Source organism: Lathyrus oleraceus, chromosome 3 (assembly GCF_024323335.1).
Source record: "Lathyrus oleraceus cultivar Zhongwan6 chromosome 3, CAAS_Psat_ZW6_1.0, whole genome shotgun sequence".
Taxonomy (NCBI): Eukaryota; Viridiplantae; Streptophyta; class Magnoliopsida; order Fabales; family Fabaceae; genus Lathyrus; species Lathyrus oleraceus.
In genome coordinates, this window is record NC_066581.1 from 16,362,253 (window position 1) to 16,371,004 (window position 8,752).

The 8,752-nt window shown below is 32.2% G+C and overlaps 1 long non-coding RNA gene across 1 annotated transcript; it reads right to left on the reverse strand.

Annotated features, from left to right (window-relative positions):
• Positions 1-312: 312 nt before the first annotated feature.
• LOC127132157 (uncharacterized) lies at positions 313-2,275 on the reverse strand. The gene is made up of 2 exons (XR_007806627.1): positions 1,952-2,275; positions 313-657 (listed from the first exon to the last, which is right to left on the reverse strand). It is a non-coding gene; the product is annotated as an uncharacterized LOC127132157 (long non-coding RNA).
• Between the last annotated feature and the right edge of the window lie 6,477 nt (positions 2,276-8,752).

The following is an 8,752-nucleotide window of genomic DNA, read 5'->3' on the forward strand; positions in this document are numbered from 1 at the left end:
TGTGATTTGCATCATGACATTGAAATCATTCATTAAGTTCTCATATGGTTCGTCAAGATTCATGCATTGATTTAAAGATCATGGTACATTCAGGTTCCATTATTCAAGTTTCATGGTCCATTTGGTCAAGCTTTATGTTTCATTCATGGTCCATTTGTTTAAGGTTCGTGTTAAGGTCCATTGATCCAATTTCAAAATGCTTTCATTATCCATTAATTTATTGTTTTAGGGTGCATTTAAGATCATGGTTTCAAAGTGATTTCAAATTTGAATTTGGAGGGAAAATGATAATTTGAATTAAAACATGTTGCATTAGTCATAAGAGCTTTTCTCATTCAAAGAAAACTTTCATTACATTCGCACATATCATGCCCATACATTGTTCATACAAAGAAATTATAAAAAACTGATTTTTCACCTATAATTGACTTTGGTCAACTGTTGACTTTGGTCAAATGTTGACTTTGGTCAAATGTTGACTTTTTAGTCAACTCATCTAATCATCAAACCTATTTCCTAATTTCCATTTGGTTTCCTCATGCTTTTATTTTAAATTCATGGCATAACTTCACTATCAAGTAATCATTGTTCCTTTATGTTCATGCATGGCACATCATAATTCCAAGCATCAAGCCTTGCATTCCACTCAAACTAGCCCTATCATTATAATCATCAAACATTGGATTAGCAGCCATGGCATAATTTGGTTTCCCAAGCAACACATGATACAATAATACAATGTGGCATTTACTTTTGAATAAATCCAATTTCATTAAGTTTTCATCATAAGCATAAACCAATTTCATTAACCCATAACTAGCATCCATCCAATTGTATTAACCATAACAGAGGTGGCAACAATGCATTAACTAGCAACCAAGCCACATAACTTTCATTCAAACAACAATTCATAGCATCATCACCAATTCATCATAACAACCAGTTCACAACACTAGCAGCACCATAAACCTAACATAGCAGGGTAATGCATTCATCTCACATCAGTTAGCAGCCAACATTCATAGCAATGCATAACAACAGACCATGACCAAAAGTATCACATACAGAATAACAATGTATACAATTCAATCCACTCACCAAAAAAATAGCTAGCTAGCAGCAACAACATATACATTAACAGGAACAATACATCATCACAACCTAGCATTGATAACTGAACAAAAACCAAACAGGCCTACTAACAAGATTAACAACTTTTTTTCATATAGCAGGAATTAGGTCAATTGGCACAACAGAGAAACTAACATACATGGTATTTTTAACATTTCAATTAACTGAACCAAAGACATAACAAGTAGTTTGCAAGATCAGTCCAAAACCCGATAATTAACATTCATCCAACTAACTCCTCAATTTAACATCAACAACTTGCAATCAACATGATCCAAAACTCTCACTAACCAATTAACAACTAAATTTAATATAACTTAACATTTAACTGCAAGGCTAACAGAAAAAATCGAATTTGATCTAACTCATAACAAACCTAACAAAAATTGAATGTGACACTAACTTCCATAACAAACTTTTTTCTCCAATGCCATCTCTAACTAACTTTCTCACATTTACCTAAACTAACATTGTCATTAACATCCAACTGCTTTGAATTGAGTTCAACTAACTGAGTTAACTTCTGTTAACTTTTCCCTCCTATAAATCCCTCATTTCACCCTTCATTCATGGAGATTCAAAAAAATTCCAGATTCATTTCATCCCCAGAAATCTCACTCTTAAGCTCTCTCTACTATATTTACACACGCACAATCTCATTCACTCGCATTCACACTTTTAAAAACCTCACTCTCTCTCTCTCTCTCTCTCTCTCTCTCTGTGAAATCTCCAATTCACACGAGAAGAAGAAAATTGAAGAACAAGTAGAAGAAAGAGTACATAGATTCGAAGAGCAAAAAAGGATTCAGAAGAGATTTACCTAAATACTGTTTCCCTCTGCATCTTCTCCGCCGGTGAGTCTTTGAGTTTTTCTCTTGATTTGCGTCAAATTAGTTACCAGAATGTAGGTTTTGGCTTGGGGAATTAAAGGTCCAACCCCTAGGGCTTCGATTCTGGATGATTGGAGTTTAATTTTACGAATTGCTAGTTATGGTTCATGTGTGAATCGTTTTGGTTTGTTTAATTGGTGAAGAATTTCATAAATTTAATCATGGATTTGGACTCAGGGCATTGAAACTGAGATAATGATATTGGATGTTGGTGGTCTATGGCTAGGGTCGTATAGATCATCAACCAAACCAAATTGAACCATATATGGTTCGGTTTGGATCTTTAAACCATTTTCATAAAACCAATTTATTTTCTTAAAACTGGTTTATAAGTGGATCGGTTCGGTTTTAAACCGGTTTTTAACAAAAAAAATAGTTTAAAAAAACAATTTTAAATCAATTTTTTTAAAACCAATTTTTTATTTTCTTAAAAAAATCAATTTCAAAACCAATTTTATAAAAAAAACAGTTTTAAAACTATATTTTTAAAAAAGCAATTTTATATTAAAAATAATTTTATTTTCTTTTAACTAACTTTTTTATTTTCACTAGTTATAAAACTATTTTATATAAAAAAAATATTTATTTTAAAAAATTACTTTAAATTTGACTTTTATAATCACCACAAATAATATCTCGATTAAAAACAATCCCAAAGTATGATATGTTACATAAAAACGGTCATAAAATAAAATAATTATGAATCATAATTATTCATAAAATAAATAATTCATAAAAAAATTATTCAAACTTCTAAAATCTCTCATAATTGTTCATAAACAAAATTTATGAGGTTTTAAAATATTTTTTTTTAAATTTAAAAAACATAAAAAAACAATCTTTTTTAGAAAAAAAAATAACAAATATTCAGAAAAAAGAAAAAAAATTGAAAATAATAATATTATATTCTGAAAAAAAATCTTTAAAAAAATTATTCCAAAAAATAAAAATAACTGAAAAAAATTTATTTTAAAAAAGTGAAAATTGAAAATAAAAAGATTTTGAAAAGAAAATAATAATTTATTTTAAAACATTTTTTACTGAAAAAAAATACAAAATATTTTTGATAAAAAATATCTTTTTTATTTAGTAGAGTATAATAATTTTATTTGAAAAAAATATCAAATATAATTTTTTTGAAAAAAAAAATCCAAATATAATATTTTTCGTGAAAAGAAAAAAAAATCTGAATTTTATTTTTAAAATAATTTTTTGTAAAATTTAAAAAAATATAAAATTAATTTATAATGTGATAAAACATAACAGACAAATATAAAAATTTAACGCATAGTAAAATTTCGATACCCAATAACAAAACCAAATTTTTATAATGGGTAAGGGTTTATATTTGGATAACAAAATGGATACCCAAATTTTTATTTTAGTATTTGGTTTGGTTTTTTAAAAGTAGAACAATTTGGTTATGGATAACCGGTTTTTTTGCACACCCGTATCTAGGGCTCTAACGCGGCATATGAGAGGTTCAGATGGGAGGGAACTTGAGTTAAGAACTTGAATAATGTTGTTGAACATACGAAACTCGTGAAGCACGGGCATTGTTGAGTCTTCCTCCATACCTCATTTGGATTGAGCTTTGCATCCTTGGGCTCAAGTTTTTACTATCTGCACTCTTCAATTCCTTCCATACCCCCTAGGATCACAAGAATGAAAGCCACATTGGGCCTTGTATGGGCCATGCGTCCTAGTTGGTTTCTACACCATATTTTCTTGCCCAACCCCTCCCTGTTTTATGGTCTGTTTCTTTTTTTTGTTAGTTTATTTTGTCAATTTTTTTTACATAGTTTTGTTAATTATAGTTAATGCATTTTGACATAAAAATTCAGAAAATAACATGCTTAGATTTTCAATTAGGATTAATTGTCTTGTTTAATTACATTGAACCTTTTAATTACTTGGAAAATACCTTGAAAAAAAAGATGATTAACCTAGAATTTTGATTAGGTTTTAGTCTTTAATTCTCATGATAAAAATACTTAGGAAAACATGGTTAATTTAGATTTTTTTTTTAATTCATTTTAGAATTTTAACTATTAATTAAGTACTAATCATAACCTTTAATTGAAATTTTAATCAAATTAGGGTTATTATTAGATTTTGACATGATTTTATGATTGATTGCAATTTTAACCAATGACATGTTCCCTTAGTTCTATACTTCTATAGAATCAGGTTAGATAGTTTAATCTGATTAATTCCTAAGGTTCTAAGTTATTGTCTCCTCGTGCATTGATTTTTCAATTGATTTCACTTCGATTGATTAAGTTGACCAAAGTTCACTTTGATCGATTAAATCCTTTGATTGTACTCATCCCCCTTGTCTATTCAAGTGATCAAAAGTATCTTGATCACTTGATATGACCAATCCCCTGTACTAGTATTACATTGGATTTCAAGACCTCAACAAGCTTAGGACTTCACATTCAAGTTAATGCAAGTCACAACATTGCAAACATACTGGAGACATGATTATTGTTCAAGGAAGACAAAGGTTCCTCTTCAATACTTCTCCGTTATGATGCAAATTGCGCGTTACGAGCCTTAATTAGTAGAGAAGGAATGAGAGGGAGCACTCCTATCCTCATTTGAATATCTTTGGATATGAGACAAATAACCCAGTTAATCAGAGTACTCATATCTACTCATAGACTTTAGTGCAATATAAATAGGATAATTGACAAGTCTTCTTCCACATAGATGTTGCAGGCAAAATGAAGATCAAGATCTCAACCTCTAGGATTTCTTGTTCCCCTTCTTTTCTTTCAGTTTAAGACTAAAACCATTTTGTAAATAAACTCAAACACTTAAAAATACGATTTGAATTGTATGCCACGAGCCTTAAGCAATGGATAATGATGAGAGGGATCTTTCATATCCTTGTCTAGAGTATCTTTGAGTACGGGGCGAAGGCCCTAGCTATTCAAAGTATTCACCTTTGTTCATAGACTTTAGTACAATTCAAATCAAAACATTCTTTTCAAATATAAAAGTAAACTCAACTCATCAAATTCATTTTTTTCCTTGGGGCATCTTTTCAAACCTTTTCATAAAGGATATGTTACTTCCGTTCTACCATGAACGACGTTTATGCCTATCATGCGTGAGCATACAAGTAATGTTTAACTGCTAGAATATAATCCAAGTGCATCCATTCTATCGCAAACAAACAAACTATTAAGTCTCCTATGTGTGAGCATACAAGCAACGTTAATTTCTAGAACACGAACGTTAATACTGTTCAATAAAAACAACCAACACATCCGTATTTTCTACCACGAACTACGAAGCTCTAATTTCCTTATTGCATTATAAGGATACACAGGCACGAGAGACACAATCCTCAACGAGTACACTAATTATTAAACCTTTCTTCCTTTTGCGAGTAATCTTTAGATAATAACACCCATTCGAGAAAAGAACAATCAAAATGGTTATTATTGAGTACAATGGATGTGAGGGATGCTAATACATTCCCCTTACATAACCGATTACCTTACCTTTTTTCTCTTCCCCCTAGGTTTTATCAATGTTTTCCCTTTCCTTTGGAAATAAATAAAGTTTGATGGCAATTCTGTTGTATCATTGAGCGTGCGATACGCTCAAGTATATTTCGCGTAGCTTTAGTAATTAGCTCACTTACTACCACACCCTTTGTTACCACTGACCATCAACTGAGGTTAAATGTTTATTCCAATTGTTATAAAAGGTACTTTTGTAGTAGTGACTTAGTGTAAAATCTCATATGTTTCTTGAGTTCAGCCTGGTGTAAAAGCTCCGTTAGTTCGAGATCAAACCGTGTATATTCTCATATTTGTCTGAGATTAGCCGGTGTAAAATCTGATCTCAATTCAGAGGTCAAATCATGTAAAACCCTAGTTCTATTTGGAGGATAGCCAATAAATAAATCCATCTGGATTCTGAGGATAGAAAGTAAAAACTCCAAGTTTGGTTGGAATTTAGCAATTAAACTTCAAATATTTGTAAAATGAGGTTCGTGGGTATATCCTATTAAAAGCTCTCAAGATAGTGGAAACTCACTGGAAGAATTCTTTGGGAGAGGATTAAGTCACCTTCATTTAGACCGAACCTTTATAATTTCCTTGTAACTTTCTTTTTCCCTTATCATCCATCACTAATGTTATCCATTGGTATATGGAAAATTTCTTGTAGTTACCGACTCCTACTATAATGGCAATGAAGAAGGTAATGATTTTTGTGTTTCAACTGTTGCTTTCTCATTCATGTCAAATCCGTTTTTCTTTGAGATCACTTTTCTTTGAATGTGTTATGTATACAATCATGTTATTCCAAGTACCCGCACATAAGAGAGAAACGAGTTTCATGGAGAAAATGTACTTGTCTACCATTTATACATTTATGCTATTACGTCTTTTTTTCCATTTAAAGTTGTTTTACACTTATTTCTTTTAACATTCAAAGTCTAATTTCAACATAGTCGGAATTAGTTTTGTCAGTTATTTTTCATAATACAGTTATTTTATTGAAAACACTCCACATTCATTGCAAGAAATCCAACAAGATTGAACACACACTTTATTTTCTTAGAAACTTAACACAAACTTACCCTAGGATTTACTATTTTGGTCCTTCAAGTAATTAACTCAAAACTAAGTGATTATTTACCAAGAACGTCGCTGAACAAATTGGCACACCTAGTGGGACATGTTTGTGCAAGTTTTGAGTGTAGTCTAAAAAGTGTTTGTTTTTTCATTTTTGTTGTAACTTTCTTTTTATTTAAAATGTTTTCCGTATCTGGATTTGTATGCTTCTGAGGACTGGTAAAACTTTAGTTGAAATGGATCTTCCTAGAAACACACCGCTTCCTCAAAACAATGCTATAGAGAATGAACAACTCGTGTCTTCAACGGTTGGAACGACAGAGAATACTAATCCAATAGGGACTAATGAACTTGTCTCAACCCAACATCGAGTACGACACTAATGCCAGGGGTGGTGGTTTCAAGGTCTGCAATTAGTCACCCTAGTCGAGCAATACACATGGAGGGACTGCATTTCCCCCCTAAATGCGCCTTCTCTTAAGACAAACTCCATGTTTTTCTAAGACAACAAATTTATAAAAGTAACCAAGAGATGGTTAATATGCTTACTTAGCAAATTGGCACGATGTTCAACCCCCTAATTCAGAACACTAACCAGAGTTACTAGTTGTTGGCCAACCAAATGGGTCAAATAGCCAATTTTTTCGGTGCCCTACAGGCCTATGCATACCCAATCTCTCAAATTTCTCCAGCCAGGAGTGTGAATGACTCAGAGTCATTCCTTTATCCCCTTGAAGGGTAATGTATTTAAAGGAGTCCCTGATACCTAGGGTTTTCTTGGGAAAGATCATCGCCCACCTAGTCAAAAGGTGGACAGTTTAATCCCCATTTTCAATGGAGATGTGGGTCAGTAACGAATATGACTTTCTCATTACCCAAGACACGTCTTATCCCATGTTTTTTCTCTCAGAGGCAAGGAAGACTTAAGGGTGAGGCAACACCTCCCTTTAGGGAACCTCGTGTCGTCGCCTTTTCCTAGGGCGGTCCTAAGCTACCGCCCTAGGCAAGGTTATTTGCAAGTATAAACTACAAGACTCAATGGCTAAATAAATATAACCAAAAAATTAATAGACAAGATATCAAAACTTTTAATCCATGAGGCAGAGACATGCAACATGCAACTTCATGAACCATCTTTAAAAATTTTAAAATCCTCCAGGAGGAACACCAAGAACACTCTACCAGGAGAACTAGATCAAAGAATCTCACACTAATATTGATTCAAACATAGGAGAGGGTTATCTAGGAAAGCATATAAGTTACAGGAGTTGGCCACAGGCTTACTAAGATATTATTTTCAAACTAGAAAAATATTATTTTCTTCCATATCATTCACATTTTTTCATGAACTAGAAAAAAAGTGATATCATTTCGGGAAATCCAAATTGACTAGACAACTGAATACATGATCATAGCAAGCCTACTCTTAATCCTATGTTTAAACATATTCTCTCTAGTATAGATTTTATATTGCAGAAGTTGTCCCAAAAAAAACCACCATTTTAGAAGGGGCTTAACTAACCAAGATAAGAGGAAATATTAACTCCTATAATAGGAAGCAAAGGGAGTAGAGATCATTAGCACCAATTAAGTAGAAAAATCCAAGGCTGCCGAGAACACCCCTCTCTAGCATCACACATCCACTGCCTATCTTTATCTAAGAGAGAGTGGTTCCCTGGATAACAGGAAAATGGTTGGCAACCCAGTCTAGCTCATAAACAAACAAAAAAGATCCCCTCTATCTTAATTCCCGACCAGAACACCATCTTTCCACATACTAACTTCATTTACTAATTGATCATGTTGCTTAGAGATGCCAAAGAGACTATGAAACTTAAATTTAAGAGGTGTGAACCTGACCCACTAGTAAGCCTAGTAAGAAGTTTCGAGAATAGTTTCTACTCTTTTACTAATATTGTTTGTAAACCAATCAAATGAGTCATCTTTTTTGGAACCAAGAAGTGACACATCTTTTTATTAAGTGGTTGCAAAACATAAATCAAAAGACTGACCCCATAAAGGAGGAAACAACATGAGCTCTACATCTACCAAAAATATCTCATACCAAATACTAGAAGTACCCGAGATCGATTTTCACATTCATTTGACTAAAAGAGCCAAGTTAATAACAGA